The sequence below is a fragment of the Juglans microcarpa x Juglans regia genome, chromosome 5D (genome assembly GCF_004785595.1).
Source record: "Juglans microcarpa x Juglans regia isolate MS1-56 chromosome 5D, Jm3101_v1.0, whole genome shotgun sequence".
In the NCBI taxonomy this organism is placed as follows: domain Eukaryota; kingdom Viridiplantae; phylum Streptophyta; class Magnoliopsida; order Fagales; family Juglandaceae; genus Juglans; species Juglans microcarpa x Juglans regia.
This window is the reverse complement of record NC_054602.1, coordinates 22,929,208-22,956,144: the sequence shown is the minus strand read 5'-3', so window position 1 is coordinate 22,956,144 and position 26,937 is coordinate 22,929,208.

Below are 26,937 nucleotides of genomic sequence, written 5' to 3'. Positions count from 1 at the left end.
GAAGGCCGAAACTGAAGAAAAAAGAGTTTAAGAAAAAAGGAGAGAAAAACATTGATCAGAGTGAAAAAGAAAGAGAGAGGATTTCGGCCATAGTGAGAGCAAGAGAGGAAAAATTCAATTACGTCGCAAAAAAAAGTGAGATCAAGAGAGCATTATTTTCACACCAGCCCCTTATTGTACTCATGTACAAGGAGGCTCTTTTATGTACTAATGATCTCGTCGGTGCTTTGCCGAGCGATATTGTTTCTCTTTTGCAGGAGTTTGAAGATGTCCTTCCCGAAGAGGTACCTTATGGTTTACCTCCAATCCGAGGGATTGAACATCAAATTGATTTCATACCTGGTGCATCAATTCCAAACCGACCTGCTTATAGGAGTAATCCCGAGGAGACCAAGGAACTTCAGAGGCAAGTAAGTGAATTATTGGAGAAGGGGTATGTGCGTGAAAGTATGAGTCCTTGTGTGGTTGCCGGTGCTATTAGTTCCAAAGAATGATGGAACATGGAGGATGTGTGTTGACTGTCGAGCGATCAACAACATAACGGTAAAGTATCGTCATCCCATTTCTAGATTAGATGATATGCTGGATGAATTGCATGGTTCTTGAGTCTTTACAAAAATTGATCTTAAGAGTGGATATCATCAGATAAGGATGAAAGAAGGTGATGAATGGAAAACTGCTTTTAAGACTAAATATGTTTTGTATGAGTGGTTAGTGATGCCTTTCGGTTTACCTAATGCTCCGAGCACATTTATGCGTTTGATGAACCATGTTTTGCGAGCATTTATTGGCAGGTTTATAGTTGTGTATTTTCATGATATCCTAATCTATAGCAAAAATTTGGAAGAACATGTAATGCATTTGAAATCTGTTTTGGAAATTCTAAGGAAAGAAAGGTTGTTAGCTAACCTCAAAAAGTGCACCTTTTGCACGGATAAGCTTGTATTTCTTGGTTTTGTTGTTAGTAAGAGAGGAATTGAGGTGGATGAGGAAAAGGTGAAGGCTATCCATGAGTGGCCAACGCCTACAACAATCAGCCAAGTGAGGAGTTTCCATGGCTTAGCTAGCTTCTATAGACGGTTTGTGCGTGATTTTAGTAGCTTAGCCACCCCTCTCACTGAAGTCATCAAGAAAAATGTGCCGTTTAAGTGGGGGAAAAAACAAGAAGAGGCATTTAGTCTGATCAAAGAAAAGTTAACTAATGCACATTTGCTTGTTTTACCTAACTTTGCTAAAACTTTTGAAATTGAGTGTGATGCTTCAGGAATGTATTGGAGTTGTTTTGATGCCTTGGTGAGGGCTTTGGAAAATTGGCAACACTATCTATGGCCAAAGGAATTTGTGATTCACACAGTTCATGAATCTTTGAAGCATTTGAAAGGACAACAAAGGTTGAACAAACACCATGCTAGGAGGGTGGAATTCATTGAAACATTTCTTTATGTGATCAGATACAAGCAAGGTAAGGAAAATGTGGTGGCTGATGCATTGTCCCGAAGGTATGCTTTACTTTCCATTTTGGATACAAAAATGCTTGGCTTCGAACACATTAAGGATTTGTATGTTCAAGACTCTGATTTTGGTGATGTGTTCAAAGCATGTGAAAAAGTAGCGTTTGGTAAGTTTTATAGGCATGATGGATTTTTGTTTCGGGAAAATAAACTGTGTGCCTATGTGTTCTTTGCGTGAATTGCTTGTGAGAGAAGCTCATGGTGGTGGTTTGATCGGACATTTTGGTTTGATGAACATTTTTTTTGGCCTCATATGAAACGTGATGTGGAAAGAATCTGTGAAAAGTGTATCACGTGTAAACAGGCTAAGTCTAAGTTGAAGGCCCATGGTTTGTACACCCCTTTGCCAATACCTAGTGAACCTTGGACTGATATTTCTATAGATTTTGTTTTAGGTTTACCTAGGACTAAGAGGGGGAGAGATTCAGTTTTTGTGGTGGTAGATAGATTCTCCAAGATGGCACACTTCATTGCATGTCATAAAACTAATGATGCATCACATATAGCTGATTTGTTCTTCGAATAAATTGTTAGGTTACATGGTATGCCTAGGACCATTGTTTCTAATAGGGATGCAAAGTTTTTGAGTTACTTTTGGAAGACTTTGTGGGGAAAGTTGGGAACTAAGTTGTTGTTTTCTACTACTTGTCATCCACAAACAGATGGACAAACTGAAGTAGTGAATAGAACTTTGTCTTCTTAGTTGTGTGCTATCATTAAAAAGAACTTGAAAACATGGAAAGATTGTTTGCCACATGTTGAATTTGCTTACAATAGAAGTATACATTCTGCAACTAAGTTTTCACCATTTGAAATTGTTTATGGCTTTAACCCATTGTCACCTTTGGATTTAACCTCTTTACCTTTGAGTGAACGTGTGAACTTAGATAGCAAAAAGAAGGCAGAATTTGTAAAGATGATTCATGAAAAAGCACGGCTGAACATTGAAAGGAAGACTAAACAATATGTCCATCAAGCCAACAAGGGACGCAAGAAGCTAGTGTTTCAACCAGGAGATTGGGTTTGGTTGCACTTAAGGAAGGACCATTTTCCGGAGAAACGATGTTCAAAACTCCTACCTCGGGGTGACGGACCATTTCAAGTAGTGAAACGCATCAATGATAATGCCTACAAGCTTGACTAACCAGGTGAGTATGGTGTCAGTGCAAGCTTTAATGTTGCAGATTTGTCTCCTTTTGATGTAGGTGATGATTCGAGGACAAACCCTTCTCAAGAGGGGGAGAATGATGCAAACCAAGGAGCCGGACATGCTGATCATACGAGTGGGAATGTAGCAGAATTTGCACAAGACCCTTTGTCACTTCCTAGTGGCCCAATTACAAGACTTAGAGCCAAACATTTCAAGGAAGCACTAATTGGGCTAATCCAAGAGAATTGGGCTGATTCTAAAAAGACCAAGATGGGCTCAAATAATAATCAAGGCTTAGTCCATGTTATCAAAGCAATTGAAGAGGCTAATTAGCAAGTAGAAATATAATGCATGGTCTGACCATTAAAGGAAGTGAATTTGTTGAGTTTCAAGTATATTAAATAGGAGAATGAACAAGGTCTTGGCTGGGTATGTTAAATACATTGAATCTAGTCATTTAGTTATTTTTGGCTGCCTCTAGAAGTCCAAGAGGCCCAAAAAAACGTGGGGCATGTTTATGTTAATATTTGTGTTGTTTTTAAAGCTGTAGTTATGACTTTTCCTATTCTTGGAGGGTTGTTCCAAGTATATAGAAGGGCATTTCGAGTTTTATTATCAGATTTGGAATTTCAAAAGCTTATTGTCTATGTGAGGCCTTGTGTTCCTCCTGGTTCTTCAAAGAACTCTTTGAACTTATCAAGTTAATGTTGTGGCATTCAAGCGCCAAACTTATCACCTTGATTCTGGGGAGACTCTTAAGATTTCTTGGTGTGGCGTTTCAATCCTTCGTAGTCTTGGTTTTCATCTAGTTGGGTGACTGGTCAAGGCTCAACAAATCTTGTCTATACGATCTTAGGGTTCCAAGCCATCATTGTTATCGCGTTTCATCACAGTTGTTGGTGGAGTTCATATCAGAATCAAGGAAATTATACGAATGAAACAGTAACTATAAGACAAGATACCAACTAGAATAATGTATGGAGCCCCTTTGATGATAAGGCTCAAGAAAAATTTCGAAATTTTTTTTTCTTTTCTTTTCACCAATTGATTTGATCACAATCAAGAATAAGCAATTGAGAAATCTCTAACAATAACTCAAAAACCCTAAGACAAGTGATATACGGCAGCCCTAAGAACAAGAGATTTCAGCCAGCACAAACCCTAGAACAATGAAATTCAACAATCCTAACAATAGTAAAGAAATCCAGCAGCCACCTCTATTTTTTTTTTTTGTGTCTAATCAATCTTAGAACAATGAAACCCTAAAATTAAATATGCAAGAAATAAAAGATAGAATAAGACTTGAGGGCAAAGTGAAAAATATAAGAGGTTGGAGTTTTTTGCTCGCGAGCTTCCTATGGTACTACCATCACCTTAGGGTCTGTATACTCCAATGCATGGCGATTCGGAGCAACTCTTAATTTTACCACTTTGCCATTGCTTAGCAGAAAACCAATTGAGGGCAAAGCGGCAAAAATAAGAGGTCGGTTTTTTTGCTCGCGGGCTTCCAATGGTACTACCATGACCTTAGGGTCCATATGCCCCAACCTGGGGCGAATCGGTGCAACTCTTAATTTTAACAAATTGCCCTTCGTTAGTGGAAAACCAATTGAGGGCTAAGTGACAAATATAAAAGGTTGGAGTTTTTTGCTCGCATGCTTCCTATGGTACTACCTTGACCTTAGGGTATTTATGCCCCAACTCGGGGCGCAATGGAGCAGCTCTTAATTTTACCACTTTGGCCTTGTTTAGCAGAAAACCAATTGAGGGCAAAGCGGCAAAAATAAGAGATCGGTGTTTTTTGCTCACGTGCTTCCAATGGTACTACCATGACCTTAGGGTCTGTATGCCCCAAGCCGGGGCGAATCGGAGCAACTCTTAATTTTACCACTTTGCCCTTGCTTAGCTGAAAACCAATTGAGGGCAAAGCGGCAAAAATAAGAGGTCGGTGTTTTTTGCTCGCGGGCTTCCAATGGTACTACCATGACCTTAGGGTCCGTATGCCCCAACCCGGGGCGAATCGGAGCAACTCTTAACTTTACCACTTTGCCCTTGCTTAGCTGAAAACTAATTGAGGGCTAAGTGACAAATATAGAGGTTGCAGTTTTTTGCTCACGGGCTTCCTATGGTACTACCACGACTTTAGGGTCCGTATGCCCCAACCCGAGGTGAATCGGAGCAACTCTAAACTTTACCACTTTGCCCTTGCTTAGCAGAAAACCAATTGAGGGCAAAGTGGCAAAATTAAGAGGTTGGAATTTTTTGCTCGCTGGCTTGCTATGGTTCTACCTCGACCTTAGGGTCCGTATGCCCCAACCCGAGGTGAATCGGAGTAACTCTAAACTTTACCACTTTGCACTTGCTTAGCTGAAAACCAATTGTGGGCTAAGTGACAGGTTGGAGTTTTTTGCTCGTGGGCTTCCTATGGTACTACCACGACCTTAGGGTTCGTATGCCCTAATCCTCAGGGCAAATCGGTGGAACTCTTAATTTTACCACTTTGCCATTGTTTAGCAGAAAACCAATTGAGGGTAAAGTGGCAAAATTAAGAGGTTGGAGTTTTTGGCTCGCTGGCTTGCTATGGTACTACCTTGACCTTAGGGTCTGTATGCTCCAACCCGGGGTGAATCGGAGCAACTTTTAATTTTACCACTTTGCCCTTACTTAGCAGAAAACTAATTGAGGGCTATGTGACAAATATAAGAGTTTGGAGTTTTTTGCTCGCAGGCTTCCTTTGGTACTACCATGAGCTTAGGGCCTGTATGCGCCAACCCGGGGTGAATCGAAGCAACTCTTAATTTTATCATTTTGCCCTGGCTTTGCAAAAAACCGATTGAGGGCATAGTGGCAAAATTAAGAGGTTGGAATTTTTTGCTCGCTGGCTTGCTATGGTACTACCTTGACCTAAGGTTCTGATGCACCAACTGATATGAACCTGCGGGAATGAAATCCCTTTAACCCACAATCAATTTGAAAACTCCCCAAGAAAGCCAAATTCAAGTCAATGGATGGAAAACCTAGACCCGATGAGAACTCATTTCAAGAACCTAGATTATATCAAAATCTAGACTGATATGAACCCGTGGGAATGAATTCCCTTGAACCCACAATCAATTTGAAAACTCTCCAAGAAAGCCAAAAATCAAGTCAAGGATGGAGAATCTAGACCCGATGAGAACCCGTTTCAAGAACCTAGATTATATTAAAATCTAGACCCGTTGAAGAACCCGTCTCAAGAACCCATATTACAAAGGAGGAACGCCACCAAGGTTGTGATTTACCTTTGATAAGTTCAAGAGTTCAATCAAGAACAAGAGGAGAAAACTCAACTCACAAATAAAATTCAATATTGTCTGCCCTCTCAAATGAGGCTACAAAGAGTTTTTAAACCCAAACCTAATCAAAACCCTAGCCAAAATAAAGCCCCTTTTACCCAAAATTACCCTTGATGAACAGTACCGGCTACAATACCCGCGGCTACAGTAACCCCTACAATAAATTGATGAAACCCTAGTTCCTAAAATGTAACTTTCCAAATAAGCCCTTGACCAAAATACAAGGCCTTCCCAAAAACATAGTTAATAAGAAATAAGACATGTGAGCCAAGCATCTTCAAGCCCAGTTATTCTAAACTAGTAAAATAAATCATTTAACCAAATTAGAAGCCTCCAATAACAATAGGCCATATCTCTAAGTCATGTCTTCCACAGCTTGAATAAAGTGGATCGAAGCTGGTTCTTCTTCTTTCAGACCCATCTTCAGTGTTGGGCTCTTGCTGGCTTCATCCCAAGTGGATTGCACCAATCCTTGCATTGCTTCCTTGATCTTCTTGGCCCTTGATCTTGTAATTGGCCCATTTGAAACTTGCAAAGGATCTTTAAGAGTAGGCCCACCGTGGTTCCCATCATAGACCCGTTGAAGAACCCGTTTCAAGAACCTAGATCACGAAGGAGGAACGCCACAAAAGTTGTGATTTACCTTTGATAAGTTCAAGAGTTCAATCAAGAACAAGAGGAGAAAACTCAACTCACAAATAAAATTCAATATTGTCTGACTTTCAAATGAGGTTACAAGGAGTATTTAGACTAAACCTAATTAAAACCCTAGCCAAAATAAAGCCATTTTTTACCCAAAATGCCCTGATGAACAGTGTCTCACTACAGTACCCGCTGCTACAGTACTGCTACAGTAATACTACAATACCTCTTGAAACCCTAATTCCTAAAAAGTATCTTTCCAAATAAGCCCTTGGCCAAAATACAAGGCCTTCTCGAAAACCCTAATTCATTAAAAATAAGACGTGGGCCAGGCATCTTCAAGCCTACTTATTCTAAACTAATAAAATAAATCATTTAACCAAATTGGAGGTCTCCAATAACAATAGGCCCTATCTCTAAGTCATGTCTTCCACAGCTTGAATCAAGTGGATCAAAGTTGGTTCTCCTTCTTTCAAGCCCATCTTGAGTGTTGGGCTCTTGCTAGCTTCATCCCAAGTGGATTGCATCAATTCGTGCATTGCTTCCTTGATCTTCTTGGCCCTTGATCTTGTAATTGGCCCATCTAGAATTTACAAATTATCTTTAAGACTAGGCCCACCTTGGTTCCCATCATTCCCCCTGTTCTCAAAAGGATTCGACCTCGAATCTCCACCTAGATCAAAAGGAAAAATGTTAGTAACATTGAAAATAGCAAAAACATGATACTTACTTGAAAGATCTACTTCATATGTATTTTCATTAATTTCCTCAAGAAATTGAAAATGTTCATCCAAGCTACTCATATTATCAACAAGCAAAGTCATCAAAGGTAAAGGTGTAAGTGGATTAAAACCAAAAACAACCTCAAATGGAGAATAAGAAATAGTAGTATGCAAGGTTTTATATGCACACTCTAATAAGGGCAAATGATACTCCCGCAAATGTCCATGTAGCAATTCAATGAATGGCAAATGATGTTCCCACAAACGTTCATGAAACACACCTAAAGTTTTTCTTACATCACTCCAATTATATGCAAACTCAATGAATGGCAAGTAATACTTCCACAAATGTTCATGCAACACGTTAATGAATGACAAATGATACTTCCACAAACGTTCATGCAATACGTCAGTGAATGGTAAATGATACTCCAACAAACATTCATGCAACGTATTGAAAGTCTTCCTTACACCAAAGTTACCCAACAAACTACCATGTGTCTATCACACACAAGCAACTTAAGCATAAAACTAGTTGGCACACAAAATCTATTCTCTCTAAACAAGTACCAATCTAATTTATAGAACTTACCAAACGATGCTTTTTCACATGTTCCATACACACTAGCAAAGTCATCATCATTAGCATGCAATTGCTTATTATATTCAAGTCTGAATAATTTTGCATCTAAAATGAAGATAAAGACGTACCTTCTTGCTAAAGCATCAACCACAAAATTTTTCATACCTTGTGTGTATTTGAATACATGAGGAAAAGTCTCAACACAGTCCTCCCACTTAGCATGCCTTATAGTCAACGACTTACCTTGTCCCTTCAAGTGTGAAAAAGACTTATGTTCTTCAAAGAAAGGTCGGTTAGGAATTGTTGCACTTGGCACAAAATCAATGTAGAACTCTATCTCCCTAATAGGTGGCAATCCACTAAACACATCTCCAGGAAACATGACCTCATATCCCTGCAACAAAAAGACAATAACACTAGGCAAAGATACGTCAAGTTCGTTAGTACTAAGACTCGCCTTAGCATAAAAACTCACTTTTCTTTTTGTTTTTCTCTCACTTTCTTCGCTCTCACTTTTCTTTCCACAATCTTTTTCTTTTTCGCTCTCTTTTTCACTTTCACTCTCTTTTTGCTTTTCACTCTTTTTTTTTTTCTGTCACTCTCTTTTCCTTCATCTTGTTTTGAACTCTCGACCTGACAACTGTTTTTCAACTCATTCTCTCTTTCTCTTGAGGTTTCAGCCTCACCCTCACCTTTTCTCTCTCTCATTTTACTCTCTCTCTCATTTTCGGCCTCACTATTTCTTTTTTTCTCAATCTCACTTTTACTCTTGCTTTTTAGCTCAATCTCCTTTTCACTTTTTCTTTTTTGATCACACTTATTTTCACTCTTTCTTTTTTGAGCAACCTCACTTTTCAATTTCAAATGGTCCCCATGGACTTGTGTTGGAGTTTAAAGGAGCAAGTTTGATTGTTTTTCCATCCTTTTCAAAACTGTACATGTTCCTTAACCCATCATGGATCACCTTCCTATCATACTCCCATGGCTTCCCTAACAAAATATGACCATGCATAGGCACTACATCACAAAGGACCATATCCTGGTATTTTCCAATTGAAAAAGTAACTAGCACTTGCTTATTGACCCTAACCTCCCCACAATCACTCGACCACTGCAACATGTATGGTCTAGTGTGTTTTAAGGTAGGTAAATTCATTTTCTCAACTAAAGTAGTGTTAGCCAAATTAATACAACTCCGCAAATCAATGATCATACTACATACCTTGTTGTTGATGTGGCATTTAGTATGAAAAATGTTCTCACTCTGCTTCTCTGTATCATCCATCTTAATTTGTATATTGAGAGCATGCCTAGCAACAAGAGACTCACCAAACTCTTCATTCTTACAGTTATGTTCAATACAAGGTCCACTCCTCCTCCTAACTCTCATGCCTTGTAAATTTCTAATTACCACTTCTTGATGATCTATCCTATCCCTCACTTCACCTAACACCAAGTTCAACCGCTCAAACTGTTGTTGTATGGATTGCAACACAAAGGATGAGTTATCTACCATCCCCTTTGGTGAAGAGCCACTCCGATGAGACACTATAAAGTGCTGCACGAATGAATGTTAGTGGAAAAACCTCACACACTCCCTTACGTGTTTACACTCGAATAATGGCATTCCACTCGTGTTTCACTTCTAATTGGCTTTTCCCCGATAATAGTCTCACACTCTCTTGCCTTTTACCTCAATAGTTTTCCCGCTCAAGTTCTTTAAGAACTAGCTGAACTAAATCAAGACAATACAAAGCATGTATTATTCCAACCAGTAATATAGATCCAAGAAACAAGAAAATAAGGAAGGAATAAAACGACACGGGACTCAAGGAATTTATATGAGGGAAAGAGTAATTATAGAACAAGATACCAACTACAAATATGTATTCAGCCCCTTTGACGATAAAACTCAATAAACAAATATAAGAAGTTGGAGTTTTTTGCTCACGGGCTTCCTTTGGCACTACCATGGTCCGTCTGCCCCAACCCGGGACGAATCGGTGCAACTCTTTGTTTTACCAGTTTCTCTTGTTTAGCAGAAAACCAGTTGAGGGCAAAGTGGCAAAATTAAGAGGTTGGAGTTTTTTGCTCGCTGGCTTGCTGTGGTACTAGCTTGACAATTAGGGTCTGTATCCTCCAACCTGGGGCGAATCAGGGCAACTCCTAGTTTTACCAGTTTCCCTTATTTAGCTGAAAACCAATTGAGGGCTAAGTGGCAAAATTAAGAGGTTGCAATTTTTTGCTTGCTGGCTTGCTGTGGTACTAGCTTGACAGTTAGGGTTTGTATGCTCCAACCCGGGGCAATTCGGAGCTACTCTTAATTTTACCACTTTGCCCTTGCTTAGCTGAAAACCAATTGAGGACTAAGTGACAAATATAAGAGGTTGGAGTTTTTTGCTCACGGGCTTCCTTTGGTACTACCATGGTCCGTATGCCCCAACCCGGGACGAATCGGTGCAACTCTTAGTTTTACCAGTTTCCCTTGTTTAGCAGAAAACCAGTTGATGGCAAAGTGGCAAACTTGGTTGGTGTTTTTTGCTCGCTGGCTTGCTGTGGTACTAGCTTGACAATAAGGTTCTGTATGCTCCAACCCGAGGCGAATCGGTGCTATTCTTAATTTTACCACTTTGCCCTTGCTTAGCTGAAAACCAATTGAGGGCTAAGTGACAAATATAAGAGGTCAGAGTTATTTACTTGTGGGCTTGCTATGGTACTACCTCGACCTTAGGGTCCGTATGCCCCAACCCGGGGCGAATCGGAGCAACTCTTAACTTTACCACTTTGTCCGTGCTTACCTGAAAACTAATTGAGGGCAAAGTGACAAATATAAGAGGTTGTAGTTTTTGATCGCGGGCTTCCTTTGGTACTACCATCGTCCACATGCCCCAACCCGGGACGAATCGGTGCAACTCTTAGTTTTACCAGTTTCCCTTGTTTGGCACAAAACCAATTGAGGGCAACGTGGCAAACTTAAGAGGTTAGAGTATTTTGCTCGCTGGCTTGCTGTGGTACTAGCTTGACAATTAGGGTCTGTTTGCTCCAACCCGGGGCGAATCGGAGCAACTCTTAACTTTACCACTTTGTCCCTGCTTAGCTGAAAACCAAATGAGGGCAAAGTGACAAATATAAGAGGTTGTAGTTTTTTGATCGCGGGCTTCCTTTGGTACGACCATGGTCCGCATGCCCCAACCCGGGACAAATCGGTGCAACTCTTAGTTTTACCAGCTTCCCTTGTTTAGCTGAAAACCAATTGAGGGCTAAGTGGCAAAATTAAGAGGTTGCTGTTTTTTGCTCGCTGGCTTGCTGTGGTACTAGCATGACAATTAGGGTCTGTATGCTCCAACCCGGGGCGAATCGGGGCAACTCTCAGTTTTACCAGTTTCCCTTGTTTTGCTGAAAGCCAATTGAGGGCTAAGTGGCAAAATTAAGAGGTTGCAGTTTTTTGCTCGATGGCTTGCTGTGGTACTAGCTTGACAGCTAGGGTCTGTATGCTCCAACTCGGGGCAAACCAAAGCTACTCTTAATTTTACCACTTTGCCCTTGCTTAGCTGAAAACCAATTGAGGGCTAAGTGACAAATATAAGACGTTGGAGTTTTTGACTCGCGGGCTTGCTATGGTACTACCATAAATGTAGGGAATATATTCCCCAACCCGGGACGAATTGGAGCAACTCTTAATTTTACCACTTTGCCTTGCTTAGCAGAAACCAATTGAGGGCTAAGTGATAAATATAAGATGTTGCAGTTTCTTGCGCGCGGGCTTCCTTTGGTACTACCATGTCCTTAGGGTCCATATGCCCCAACCCGGGACGAATCGGACCAACTCCTAACTTTAGCACTTTGCCCTTGCTTACCAGAAAACCAATTGAGGGCTTGTGGCGAATATAAGAGGTTGGAGTTTTTTGCTCACGGGGTTCCTTTGGTACTACCATGACCTTAGGGTATGTATGCTCCAACCCGGGGCGAATCGATGGAACTCTTAATTTTACCACTTTACCCTCGCATAGCAGAAAACCAATTGAGGGCTAAGTGACGAATATAAGAGGTTGGAGTTTTTTGCTCGCGGGCTTCCTTTGGTGCTACCATGACGTTAGGGTATGTATGTCCTACCTGGGGCGAATCGGAGCTACTCTTAACTTTACCACTTTGCCCTTGCTTGGCTGAAAACCAATTGAGGGCTAAGTGACAAATATAAGAGGTTGGAGTTTTTTGCTCACGGGCTTCGTTTGGTACTACCATGGTCCGTATGCCCCAACCCGGGACGAATCAGTGCAACTCTTAGTTTTTAGTTTTTCCAGTTTCCCTTGTTTTGCAAAAAACCAATTGAGGGCAAAGTGGCAAACTTGGTTGGAGTTTTTTGCTCGCTGGCCTGCTGTGGTACTAGCTTGACAATTAGGTTCTGTATGCTCCAACCCGGGGAGAATCGGAGCTACTCTTAATTTTACCACTTTGCCCTTGCTTAGCTGAAAACCAATTGAGGCCTAAGTGACAAATATCAGAGGTCAGAGTTATTTACTCGCGGGCTTGCTATGGTTCTACCTTGACCTTAGGTCCGTATGCCCCAACCCGGGGCGAATCGGAGCAACTCATAACTTTACCACTTTGTCCCTGCTTATTTGAAAACCAATTGAGGGCAAAGTGACAACAAAAAGAGGTTGTTGTTTTTTGATCGCGGGCTTCGTTTGGTACTACCATGGTCTGCATGCCCCAACCTGGGACGAATCGGTGCAACTCTTACTTTTACCAGTTTCCCTTATTTAGCTGAAAACCAATTGAGGGCTAAGTGGCAAAATTTAGAGGTTGCAGTTTTTTTCTCGCTGTCTTGCTATGGTACTAGCTTGACAATTAGCGTCTTTATGCACCAACCCTGGGCGAATTGGAGCTACTCTTAATTTTACCACTTTGCCCTTGTTTAGGAGAAAACCAATTGAGGGCAAAGTGGCAAAATTAAGAGGTTGGAGTTTTTTGCTCGTTGGCTTGCTGGGGTACTAGCTAGACAATTAGGGTCTGTATGCTCCAACCCGAGGTGAATTAGAGCTACTCTTAATTTTACCACTTTGCCCATGCTTAGCTGAAAACTAATTGAGGGCTAAGTGACAAATATAAGAGGTTGGAGTTTTTTACTCGCGGGCTTCCTATGGTACTACCATAAACTTAGGGAGTGTATTCTTCTACCCGGGACGAATCGGAGCAACTCTTAATTTTACCACTTTGTCCATGCTTAGCAAAAAACCAATTCAGGGCTAAGTGACAAATATAAGAGGTTGGAGTTTTTTACTCGCGGGCTTGCTATGGTACTACCATAAATTTAGGGAATATATATTCCCCAACCCGGGACGAATCGGAGCAACTCTTAATTTTCCCACTTTGCCTTGCTTAGCAGAAACAATTTGAGGGCTAAATGATAAATATAAGATGTTGCAGTTTCTTGCGCGCGGGCTTCCTTTGGTACTACCATGTCCTTAGGGTCCGTATGCCCCAACCCAGGACGAACCAGACCAACGCCTAACTTTACCACTTTGCCATTGCTTACCAGAAAACCAATTGAGGCCAAAGTGGCGAATATAAGAGGTTAGAGTTTTTTGCTCGCGGGGTTCCTTTGATACTACCATGACCTTAGGGCATGTATGCCCCAACCGGGGCGAATCGATGGAACTCTTAATTTTACCACTTTGCCCTCGCTTAGCAGAAAACCAATTGAGGGCTAAGTGACAAATATAAGAGCGTGGAGTTTTTTGCTCGCGGGCTAACTTTGGTACTACCATGGTCCGTTTGCCCCAACCCGGGACGAATCGGTGCAACTCTTAGTTTTTCCAGTTTCCCTTGTTTAGCTGAAAACCAATTGAGGGCTAAGTGGCAAAATTTAGAGGTTGCAGTTTTTTGCTTGCTGGCTTGCTGTGGTACTAGCTTGACAATTAGGGTCTGTATGCTCCAACCCGGGGCGAATCGGAGCTACTCATAATTTTACCACTTTACCCTTGTTTTGGAGAAAACCAATTGACGGCAAAGTGGCAAAATTTAGAGGTTGCAGTTTATTGCTCGCTGGCTTGCTGTGGTACTAGCTTGACAATTAGGATCTGTATGCCCCAACCCGGGGCGAAACGGAGCTACTCTTAATTTTACCACTTTGCCCTTGCTTAGCTGAAAACCAATTGAGGGCTAAGTGACAAATATAAGAGGTCGGAGTAATTTACTCGCGGGCTTGCTATTGTTCTACCCAGACCTTGGGGTCCGTATGCCCCAACTCAGGGCGAATCGGAGCAACTCTTAACTTTACCACTTTGCCCCCGCATAGCTGAAAAGCAATTGAGGGCAAAGTGACAAATATAAGAGGTTGTAGTTTTTTGATCGCGGACTTCTTTTGGTACTACCATGGTCCGCATGCCCCAACCCGAGACGAATCCGTGCAACTCTTAGTTTTACCGGTTTCCCTTGTTTAGCTGAAAACCAATTGAGGGCTAAGTGGCAAAATTTAGAGGTTGCAGTTTTTTGCTTGCTGGCTTGCTGTGGTACTAGCTTGACAATTAGGGTCTGTATGCTCCAACCCGGGGCGAATCGGAGCTACTCTCTATTTTACCACTTTGCCATTGTATAGGAGAAAACCAATTGTCGGCAAAGTGGCAAAATTTAGAGGTTGCAGGTTATTGCTCACTAGCTTGCAGTGGTACTAGCTTGACAAATAGGATCTGTATGCTCCAACCCAGGGCGAATTGGAACTACTCTTAATTTTACCACTTTGCCCTTGCTTAGCTGAAAACCAGTTGAGGGCTAAGTGACAAATATCAGAGGTCAGAGTTATTTACTTGCGGGCTTGCTATGGTTATACCTTGACCTAAGGGTCCGTATGCCCCAACCCGGGGCGAATCGGAGCAACTCTTAACTTTACCACTTTGGCCCTGCTTATTTGAAAACCAATTGAGGGCAAAGTGACAACTATAAGAGGTTGTAGTTTTTTGATCGCGGGCTTCCTTTGGTACTACCATGGTCCGCATGCCCCAACCTGGGACGAATCGGTGCAACTCTTACTTTTACCAGTTTCCCTTGTTTAGCTGAAAATCAATTGAGGGCTAAGTGGCAAAATTTAGAGGTTGCAGTTTTTTTCTCGTTGTCTTGATGTGGTACTAGCTTGACAATTAGCGTCTTTATGCACCAACCCTGGGCGAATTGGAGCTACTCTTAATTTTACCACTTTGCCCTTGTTTAGGAGAAAACCAATTGAGGGCAAAGTGGCAAAATTAAGAGGTTGGAGGTTTTTGCTCGCTGGCTTGCTGGGGTACTAGCTAGACAATTAGATTCTGTATGCTCCAACCCGGGGTGAATCGGAGCTACTCTTAATTTTACCACTTTGCCCATGCTTAGCTGAAAACTAATTGAGGGCTAAGTGACAAATATAAGAGGTTGGGGTTTTTTACTCGCGGGCTTCCTATGGTACTACCATAAACTTAGGGAGTGTATTCTTCTACCCGGGACGAATCGGTGCAACTCTTAATTTTACCACTTTGCCCATGCTTAGCAGAAAACCAATTGAGGGCTAAGTGACAAATATAAGAGGTTGGAGTTCTTTACTCGCGGGCTTGCTATGGTACTACCATAAATTTAGGGAATATATATTCCCCAACCCGGGACGAATCGGAGCAACTCTTAATTTTCCCACTTTGCCTTCCTTAGCAGAAACAATTTGAGGCCTAAGTGATAAATATAAGATGTTGCAGTTTCTTGCGCGCGGGCTTCCTTTGGTACTACCATGTCCTTAGGGTCCGTATGCCCCAACCCAGGACGAATCAGACCAACACCTAACTTTACCACTTTGCCATTGCTTACCAGAAAACCAATTGAGGCCTAAGTGGCGAATATAAGAGGTTAGAGTTTTTTGCTCGCGGGGTTCCTTTGGTACTACCATGACCTTAGGGCATGTATGCCCCAACCCGGGGCGAATCGATGGAACTCTTAACTTTACCACTTTGCCCTCGCTTAGCAGAAAACCAATTGAGGGCTAAGTGACAAATATAAGAGCTTGGAGTTTTTTGCTCGCAGGCTAACTTTGGTACTACCATGGTCCGTTTGCCCCAACCCGGGACGAATCGGTGCAACTCTTAGTTTTTCCAGTTTCCCTTGTTTAGCTGAAAACCAATTGAGGGCTAAGTGGCAAAATTTAGAGGTTGCAGTTTTTTGCTTGCTGGCTTGCTGTGGTACTAGCTTGACAATTAGGGTCTGTATGCTCCAACCCGGGGCGAATCGGAGCTACTCATAATTTTACCACTTTACCCTTGTTTTCGAGAAAACCAATTGACGGCAAAGTGGCAAAATTTAGAGGTTGCAGTTTATTGCTCGCTGGCTTGCTGTGGTACTAGCTAGACAATTAGGATCTGTATGCTCCAACTCGGGGCGAAACAGAGCTACTCTTAATTTTACCACTTTGCCCTTGCTTACCAGAAAACCAATTGAGGCCTAAGTGGCGAATATAAGAGGTTAGAGTTTTTTGCTCGCAGGGTTCCTTTGGTACTACCATGACCTTAGGGCATGTATGCCCCAGCCCGGGGCGAATCGATGGAACTCTTAATTTTACTACTTTGCCCTCGATTAGCAGAAAACCAATTGAGGGCTAAGTGACAAATATAAGAGCGTGGAGTTTTTTGCTCGCGGGCTAACTTTGGTACTACCATGGTCCGTTTGCCCCAACACGGGACGAATCGGTGCAACTCTTAGTTTTTCCAGTTTCCCTTGTTTAGCTGAAAACCAATTGAGGGCTAAGTGGCAAAATTTAGAGGTTGCAGTTTTTTGCTTGCTGGCTTGCTGTGGTACTAGCTTGACAATTAGGGTCTGTATGCTCCAACCCGGGGCGAATCGGAGCTACTCATAATTTTACCACTTTACTCTTGTTTTGGAGAAAACCAATTGACGGCAAAGTGGCAAAATTTAGAGGTTGCCGTTTATTGCTCGCTGGCTTGCTGTGGTACAAGCTTGACAATTAGGATCTGTATGCTCCAACCCGGGGCGAAACAGAGCTACTCTTAATTTTACCACTTTGCCCTTGCTTAGCTGAAAACCAATTGAGGGCTAAGTGACAAATATAAGAGGTCGGAGTTATTTACTCGCGGGCTTGCTATGGTTCTACCCTGACCTTAGGGTCCGTATGCCCCAACTCGGGGCGAATCGGAGCAACTCTTAATTTTACCACTTTGCCCCCGCTTAGCTGAAAAACAATTGAGGGCAAAGTGACAAATATAAGGGGTTGTAGTTTTTTGATCGCGGACTTCTTTTGGTACTACCATGGTCCGCATGCCCCAACCCGGGACAGATCCGTGCAACTCTTAGTTTTACCGGTTTCCCTTGTTTAGCTGAAAACCAATTGAGGGCAAAGTGGCAAAATTTAGAGGTTGCCGTTTATTGCTCGCCGGCTTGCTGTGGTACAAGCTTGACAATTAGGATCTGTATGCTCCAACCCGGGGCGAAACGGTGCTACTCTTAATTTTACCACTTTGCCCTTGCTTAGCTGAAAACCAGTTGAGGGCTAAGTGACAAATATCAGAGGTCAGAGTTATTTACTCGCGGGCTTGCTATGGTTCTGCCTTGACCTTAGGGTCCGTATGCCCCAACCCGGGGCGAATCGGAGCAACTCTTAACTTTACCACTTTGGCCCTGCTTATTTGAAAACCAATTGAGGGCAAAGTGACAACTATAAGAGGTTGTAGTTTTTTGATCGCGGGCTTCCTTTGGTACTACCATGGTCCGCTTGCCCCAACCTGGGACGAATCGGTGCAACTCTTACTTTTACCAGTTTCCCTTGTTTAGCTGAAAACCAATTGAGGGCTAAGTGGCAAAATTTAGAGGTTGCAGTTTTTTTCTCGTTGTCTTGCTGTGGTACTAGCTTGACAATTAGCGTCTTTATGCACCAACCCTGGGCGAATTGGAGCTACTCTTAATTTTCCCACATTGCCTTCCTTAGCAGAACAAATTGAGGGCTAAGTGATAAATATAAGATGTTGCAGTTTCTTACGCGCAGGCTTCCGTTGGTACTACCATGTCCTTAGGGTCCGTATGCCCCAACCCAGGACGAATCAGACCAACACCTAACTTTACCACTTTGCCATTGCTTTCCAGAAAACCAATTGAGGCCTAAGTGGCGAATATAAGAGGTTAGAGTTTTTTGCTCGCGGGGTTCCTTTGGTACTACCATGACCTTAGGGCATGTATGCCCCAACCCGGGGCGAATCGATGGAACTCTAAACTTTACCACTTCACCCTCGCTTTGCAGAAAACCAATTGAGGGCTAAGTGACAAATATAAGAGCTTGGAGTTTTTTGCTCGCGGGCTAACTTTGGTACTACCATGGTCCGTTTGCCCCAACCCGGGACGAATCGGTGCAACTCTTAGTTTTTCCAGTTTCCCTTGTTTAGCTGAAAACCAATTGAGGGCTAAGTGGCAAAATTTAGAGGTTGCAGTTTTTTGCTTGCTGGCTTGCTGTGGTACTAGCTTGACAATTAGGGTCTGTATGCTCCAACCCGGGGCGAATCGGAGCTACTCATAATTTTACCACTTTACCCTTGTTTTGGAGAAAACCAATTGACGGCAAAGTGGCAAAATTTCGAGGTTGCAGTTTATTGCTCACTAGCTTGCTGTGGTACTAGCTAGACAATTAGGATTTGTATGCTCCAACCCGGGGCGAAACGGAGATACTCTTAATTTTACCACTTTGCCCATGCTTACCAGAAAACCAATTGAGGCCTAAGTGGCGAATATAAGAGGTTAGAGTTTTTTGCTCGCGGGGTTCCTTTGGTACTACCATGACCTTAGGGCATGTATGCCCCAACCCGGGGCGAATCGATGGAACTCTTAATTTTACCACTTTGCCCTCGCTTAGCAGAAAACCAATTGAGGGCTAAGTGACAAATATAAGAGCTTGGAGTTTTTTGTTCGTGGGCTAACTTTGGTACTACCATGGTCCGTTTGCCCCAACCCGGGACGAATCGGTGCAACTCTTAGTTTTTCCAGTTTCCCTTGTTTAGCAGAAAACCAATTGAGGGCTAAGTGGCAAAATTTAGAGGTTGCAGTTTTTTGCTTGCTGGCTTGCTGGGGTACTAGCTTGACAATTAGGGTCTGTGTGCTCCAACCCGGGGCGAATCGGAGCTACTCATAATTTTTCCACTTTACCTTGTTTTGGAGAAAACCAATTGACGGCAAAGTGGCAAAATTTAGAGGTTGCAGTTTATTGCTCGCTGGCTTGCTGTGGTACTAGCTTGACAATTAGGATCTGTATGCTCCAACCCGGGGCGAAACGGAGCTACTCTTAATTTTACCACTTTGCCCTTGCTTAGCTGAAAACCAATTGAGGGCTAAGTGACAAGTATAAGAGGTCGGAGTTATTTACTCGCGGGCTTGCTATGGTTCTGCCCTGACCTTGGGTCCGTATGCCCCAACTCGGGGCGAATCGGAGCAACTCTTAACTTTACCACTTTGCCCCCGCTTAGCTGAAAAACAACTGAGGGCAAAGTGACAAATATAAGTGGTTGTAGTTTTTTGATCGCGGACCTCTTTTGGTACTACCATGGTCCGCATGCCCCAACCCGGGATGAATCCGTGCAACTCTTAGTTTTACCGGTTTCCCTTGTTTAGCTGAAAACCAATTGAGGGCTAAGTGGCAAAATTTAGAGGTTCCACTTTTTTGCTTGCTGGCTTGCTGTGGTACTAGCTTGACAATTAGGGTCTGTATGCTCCAATCCGGGGCGAATCGGAGCTACTCTTAATTTTACCACTTTGTCATTGTTTAGGAGAAAACCGATTGACGGCAAAGTGGCAAAATTTAGAGGTTGCAGTTTATTGCTCGCTGGCTTGCTGTGGTACTAGCTTGACAATTAGGATCTGTATGCTACAACCCGGAGCGAATCGGAGCTACTCTTAATTTTACCACTTTGCTTTTGCTTAGCTGAAAACCAATTGAGGGCTAAGTGACAAATATAAGAGGTCGGAGTTATTTACTCGCGGGCTTGCTATGGTTCTACCTTGACCTTGGGGTCAGTATGCCCCAACCCGGGGCGAATCGGAGCAACTCTTAACTTTACCACTTTGTCCCCGCTTAGCGGAAATCCAATTGAGGGCAAAGTGACAAATATAAGAGGTTGTGGTTTTTTGATCGCGGACTTCCTTTGGTACTACCATGGTCCGCATGCCCCGACCCGGGACGAATCCGTGCAACTCTTAGTTTTACCAGTTTCCCTTGTTTAGCTGAAAACCAATTGAGGGCTAAGTGGCAAAATTTAGAGGTTGTAGTTTTTTGCTTGCTGGCTTGCTGTGGTACTCGCTTGACAATTAGGGTCTGTATGCTCCAACCCAGGGCGAATCGGAGCTACTCTTAATTTTACCACTTTGCCATTGTTTAGGATAAAACCAATTGACGGCAAAGTGGCAAAATTTAGAGGTTGCAGTTTATTGCTTGCTGTCTTGCAGTGGTACTAGTTTGACAATTAGGATCTGTATGCTCCAACCCGGGGCGAATCGAAGCTACTCATAATTTTACCACTTTGGCCTTGCTTAGCTGAAAACCAATTGAGGGCAAAGTGACAAAAATAAGAGGTTGGAGTTTTTGCTCGCGGGCTTCCTATGGAACGAGAATGACCTTAGGCTCTATATGCCCGAATCAGGCACGAATCAAAGCAACTCTAATTTTTACCACTATGCCCTTGCTTAGAAGGAATCCACTTGAGGGCCAAATGGCAAAATTAAGAGGTTGGAGTTTTTTCTCGCTGGATTGCTATGGTAATACCTTGACCTTAGGGCTTGTATGCTCCAACTTGGGGGGAATCGTAGCAACTCTTAATTTTACCGCTTTGGCCTTGCTTTGCAGAAAACGAATTGAGCACAAAGTGACAAAAATAAGAGGTTGGTGTTTTTGCTCGTGGGCTCCCTATGGAACGACAATGACCTTAGGCTCTGTATGCCCGAATCAGGCGTGAATCGAAGCAACTCTTATTTTTACCACTATGCCCTTGCTTAGAAGAGAACCAATTGAGGGCAAATGGGCAAAATTAAGAGGTTGGCATTTTTTGCTCGCTGGCTTGCTACAGTGCTACCATGACCTTAGGGTCCGTATGCCCCAACCCGGCACGAATCGGTGCAACTCTTAATTTTACCACTTTGGCCTTGCTTTGCTGAAAACCAATTGAGCGCAATGTGACAAAAATAAGATGTTGGAGTTTTTGCTCGCGGGCTCCCTATGGAATGACAATGACCTTAGGCCCTGTATGCCCGAATCAGGCACGAATCAAAGCAACTCTTATTTTTACCACTATGCCCTTGCTTAGAAGGAAACCAATTGAGGGCAAAATGGCAAAATTAAGAGGTTGCAGTTTTTGCCCGCTGGATTGCCATGGTAATACCTTGATCATAGGGCATGTATGCTCCAACTTCGGGGGAATCGGAGCAACTCTTAATTTTACCACTTTGGCCTTGCTTAGCAGAAAACCAATTGAGCGCAAAGTGACAAAAATAAGAGGTTGGTGTTTTCGCTCGCGGGCTTCCAATGGAACGACAATGACCTTAGGCACTGTATGCCCGAATCAGGCGTGAATCGAAGCAACTCTTATTTTTACTACTTTGCCCTTGCTTAGTACGAAACCAATTGAGGGCAAATCGGCAAAATTAGGAGGTTGGAGTTTTTACTCGCTAGATTGCTATGGTAATACCTTGACCTTAGGGCCTGTATGCTCCAACTTGGGGGAATCGGAGCAACTCTTAATTTTATCGCTTTGGCCTTGCTTAGCAGAAAACTAATTGAGCGCAAAGTGACAAAAATAAGAGGTTGGAGTTTTTGCTCGCGGGCTCCCTATGGAACGACAATCACCTTAGGCTCTGTACGCCCGAATCAGGCACGAATCAAAGCAACTCTTATTTTACCACTATGCCCTTGCTTAGAAGGAAACCAATTGAGGGCAAAATGGCAAAATTAGGAGGTTGGAGTTTTTACTCGCTAGATTGCTATGGTAATACCTTGACCTTACGGCCTGTATGCTCCAACTTGGGGGGAATCGGAGCAACTCTTAATTTTTCTACTTTGGCCTTGTTTTGCCGAAAACCTATTAAGGGCAAAGTGACAAAAATAAGAGGTTGAAGTTTTCGCTCGCGGGCTTCCTATGGAACGACAATGACCTTAGGCTCTGTTTGCCCGAATCAAGCGCGAATCGAAGCAACTCTTATTTTTACCACTGTGCCCTTGCTTAGAAGGAAACGAATTGAGGGCAAAATGGGAAAATTAAGAGGTTGGAGTTTTTGCCCGCTCGATTGCCATGGTAATATCTTCATCTTAGGGCATGTATGCACCAACTTCGGGGGAATCGAAGCAACTCTTAATTTTACCACTTTGGCCTTGCTTTGTAGAAAACCAATTGAGCGCAAAGGGACAAAAATAAGAGGTTGGAGTTTTTGCTCGCGGGCTCCCTATGGAACGACAATAACCTTAGGCTCTGTATGCCCGAATCAGGCGCGAATTGAAGCAACTCTTATTTTTACCACTATGCCCTTGCTTAGAAGAAAACCAATTGAGGGCAAATGGGCAAAATTAAGAGGTTGGAGTTTTTTTGCTCGCTGGCTTGCTACAGTACTACCATGAACTTAGGGTCTGGATGCCCCAACCCGGCACGAATCGCTGCCACTCTTAATTTTACCTCTTTGGCCTTGCTTAGCTGAAAATCAATTGAGGGCAAAGTGACAAAAATACGGTGAAGGAGTTTTTGCTCGCGGGCTTCCTATGGAACGAGAATGAACTTGGGCTCTGTAAGCCCGAATTGCTTTGAAGGAAACCAATTGAGGGCAAAATGGCAAAATTAAGAGGTTGGAGTTTTTGCCCGCTCGATTGCCATGGTAATACCTTCATCTTAGGGCATGTATGCACCAACTTCGGGGGAATCGAAGCAACTCTTAATTTTACCACTTTGGCCTTGCTTTGTAGAAAACCAATTGAGCGCAAAGGGACAAAAATAAGAGGTTGGAGTTTTTGCTCGCGGGCTCCCTATGGAACGACAATAACCTTAGGCTCTGTATGCACGAATCAGGCGCGAATTGAAGCAACTCTTATTTTTACCACTATGCCCTTGCTTAGAAGAAAACCAATTGAGGGCAAATGGGCAAAATTAAGAGGTTGGAGTTTTTTGCTCGCTGGCTTGCTACAGTACTACCATGAACTTAGGGTCTGGATGCCCCAACCCGGCACGAATCGCTGCCACTCTTAATTTTACCTCTTTGGCCTTGCTTAGCTGAAAATCAATTGAGGGCAAAGTGACAAAAATACGGTAAAGGAGTTTTTGCTCGCGGGCTTCCTATGGAACGAGAATGAACTTGGGCTCTGTAAGCCCGAATTGCTTTGAAGGAAACCAATTGAGGGCAAAATGACAAAATTAAGAAGTTGGAGTTTTTGCCCGCTGGATTGCCATGGTAATACCTTGATCTTAGGGCATGTATGCTCCAACTTCGGGGGAATCGGAGCAACTCTTAATTTTACCACTTTGGCCTTGCTTAGCAGAAAAACAATTGAGCGCAAAGGGACAAAAATAAGAGGTTGGAGTTTTTGCTCGCGGGCTCCCTATGGAACGACAATGACCTTAGGCTCTGTATGCCCGAATCAGGCACGAATCAAAGCAACTCTTGTTTTTACCACTATGCCCTTGCTTACAAGGAAACCAATTGAGGGCAAAATGGCAAAATTAGGAGGTTGGAGTTTTTTGCTCGCTAGATTGCTGTGGTAATACCTTGACCTTAGGGCCTGTATGCTCCAACTTGGGGGGAATCGGAGCAACTCTTAATTTTTCCACTTTGGCCTTGCTTAGCCGAAAACCAATTAAGGGCAAAGTGACAAAAATAAGAGGTTGGAGTTTTCGCTCGCGGGCTTCCTGTGGAACGACAATGACCTTAGGCTCTGTATGCCCGAATCAAGCGCGAATCGAAGCAACTCTTATTTTTACCACTGTGCCCTTGCTTAGAAGGAAACCAATTGAGGCGAATTGGGCAAAATTAAGAGGTTGGAGTTTTTTGCTTGCTGGCTTGCTATAGTACTACCATGACCTTAGGGTCTGGATGCCCCAACCCGGCACGAATCGGTGCAACTCTTAGTTTTACCTCTTTGGCCTTGCTTAGCTGAAAATCAATTAAGGGCAAAGTGATAAAAAAAAGAGGAAGGAGTTTTTGCTCGCGGGCTTCCTATGGAACCAGAACGACCTTGGGCTCTGTAAGCCCGAATTGCTTAGAAGGAATCCAATTGAGGGCAAAATGGCAAAATTAAGAGTTTGGAGTTTTTGCTCGCTGGATTGCCATGGCAATACCTTGATCTTTGGGCATGTATGCTCCAACTTCGGGGGAATCGGAGGAACTCTTAATTTTACCACTTTGGCCTTGCTTAGCAGAAAACCAATTGAGCGCAAAGGGACAAAAATAAGAGGTTGGAGTTTTTGCTCGCGGGCTCCCTATAGAACGACAATGACCTTAGGCTCTGTATGCCCGAATCAGGCACGAATCAAAGCAACTGTTGTTTTTACCACTCTGCCCTTGCTTAGAAGGAAACCAATTGAGGGCAAAATGGCAAAATTAGGAGGTTGGAGTTTTTGCTCGCTAGATTGCTATGGTAATACCTTGACCTTAGGGCCTGTATGCTCCAACTTGGGGGGAATCGGAGCAGCTCTTAATTTTTCCACTTTGGCCTTGCTTAACCAAAATCCAATTAAGGGCAAAGTGACAAAAATAAGAGGTTGGAGTTTTCGCTCGCGGGCTTCCTATGGAACGACAATGACCTTAGGCTCTGTATGCCTGACTCAAGCGTGAATCGAAACAACTCTTATTTTTACCACTGTGCCCTTGCTTAGAAGGAAACCAATTGAGGGCAGAATGGCAAAATTAAGAGGTTGGAGTTTTTGCTCGCTAGATTGCTATGGTAATACCTTGACCTTAGGGCCTGTATGCTCCAACTTGGGGGGAATCGGAGCAACTCTTAATTTTACCGCTTTGGCCTTGCTTAGCAGAAAACTAATTGAGCGCAAAGGGACAAAAATAAGAGGTTGGAGTTTTTGCTCGTGGGCTCCCTGTGGAACAACAATGACCTTAGGCTCTGTATGCCAGAATCAGGCATGAATCAAAGCAACTGTTGTTTTTACCACTATGCCCTTGCTTACAAGGAAAGTAATTGAGGGCAAAATGGCAAAATTAGGAGGTTGGAGTTTTTTGCTCACTGGCTTGCTACAGTACAACCATGACCTTAGGGTCTGTATGCTCGAACCCGGGCCGAATCAGAGCGACTCTTAATTTTACCCCTCGCCATTGCTTAGTAGAAAACCAATTGAGGGCTAAGAGACAAATTTAAGCGGTTGGAGTTTTTTGCGCGCAGGCTTCCGTTGGGACTACCATGACTTTGGGGTCCGTACGCCTGATTCAGGTTCGAGTCGGAGCAAGTCTTATTTTTACCACTTTGCCATTGCTTAGAAGCAAACAAATTGAGGGCAAATGTGCAAAATTAAAAGGTTGGAGTTTTTGGTCGCTTAGTTGCTGTGGTACTACCTTGACCTTAGGGTCTGTATGATCCAACCCTGGGGGAATCAGAGCAACTCTTAATTTTTCCACTTTGGTCTTGCTTAGCCGAAAACCAGTTGAGGGCAAAGTGACAAAAATAAGAGGTAGGAGTTTTTGCTCGCGGGCTTCCTATGGAACAACAATGATCTTAGGCTCTGTATGCCCGAATCAGTCACGAATCAAAGCAACTGTTATTTTTACCACTATGCCCTTGCTTAGAAGGAAACGAACTGAGGGCAAAATTGCAAAATTAAGGGGTTGGAGTCTTTGCTCGCTGGATTGCTATGGTAATACCTTCACCTTAGGGCCGGTATGCTCCAACCTGGGGGGAATCAGAGCAACTCTTAATTTTACCACTTTGGCCTTGCTTAGCTAAAAACCAATTAGGGGCAAAGCGACAAAAATAAGAGGTTGGAGTTTTTGCTCGCGGGCTTCCAATCGAACGACAATGACCTTAGGCTCTGTATGCCCGAATCAGGCGCGACTCGAAGCAACTCTTATTTTTACCACTTTGCCCTTGCTTAGAAGGAAACCAATTGAGGGCAAATGGGCAAAATTAGGAGGTTGGAGTTTTTTGCTCACTGGCTTGCTACAGTACAACCATGACCTTAGTGTCTGTATGCCCCAACCCGGCACGAATCGGTTCAACTTTTAATTTTACCACTTTGGCCTTGCTTAGCTAAAAACCAATTGAGGCCAAAGTGACAAAAATAAGAGGTTGGAGCTTTGTCTCGCGGGCTTCCTATGGAACGACAATGACCTTAGGCTCTCCATGCACGAATAAGGCGCGAATCGAAGCAACTATTATTTTTACCACTTTGCCCTTGCTTAGAAGGAAACCAAATGAGGGCAATTGGGCAAAATTAGGAGGGTTGTGTTTTTTGCTCGCTGGGTTCCTACGGTACTACCATCACCTTATGGTCCGTATGTCCCAACCTGGGACGAATCGGTGCAACTTTTAGTTTTACCACTTTGCCCTTGTTTAGCAGAAAACCAATTGAGGGCAAAGTGGCAAAATTAAGAGGTTGGAGTTTTTGCTCTCTAGATTGCTATGGTACTGCCTTGACCTTAGGGTCTGTATGCTCGAACCCGGGGCGAATCAGAGCGACTCTTAATTTTACCACTTGCCATTGCTTAGAAGAAAACCAATTGAGGGCTAAGAGACAAATTAAGCGGTTGGAGTTTTTTGCGCGCGGGCTTCCGTTGGGACTACCATGACTTTAGGGTCCGTACGCCTGATTCAGGTTCGAGTCGGAGCAAGTCTTATTTTTACCACTTTGCCCTTGCTTAGAAGCAAACAAATTGAGGGCAAATGTGCAAAATTAAGAGGTTGGAGTTTTTGGTCGCTTGGTTGCTGTGACACTACCTTGACCTTAGGGTCTGTATGGTCCAACCCTGGGGGAATCAGAGCAACTCTTAATTTTTCCACTTTGGTCTTGCTTAGCCG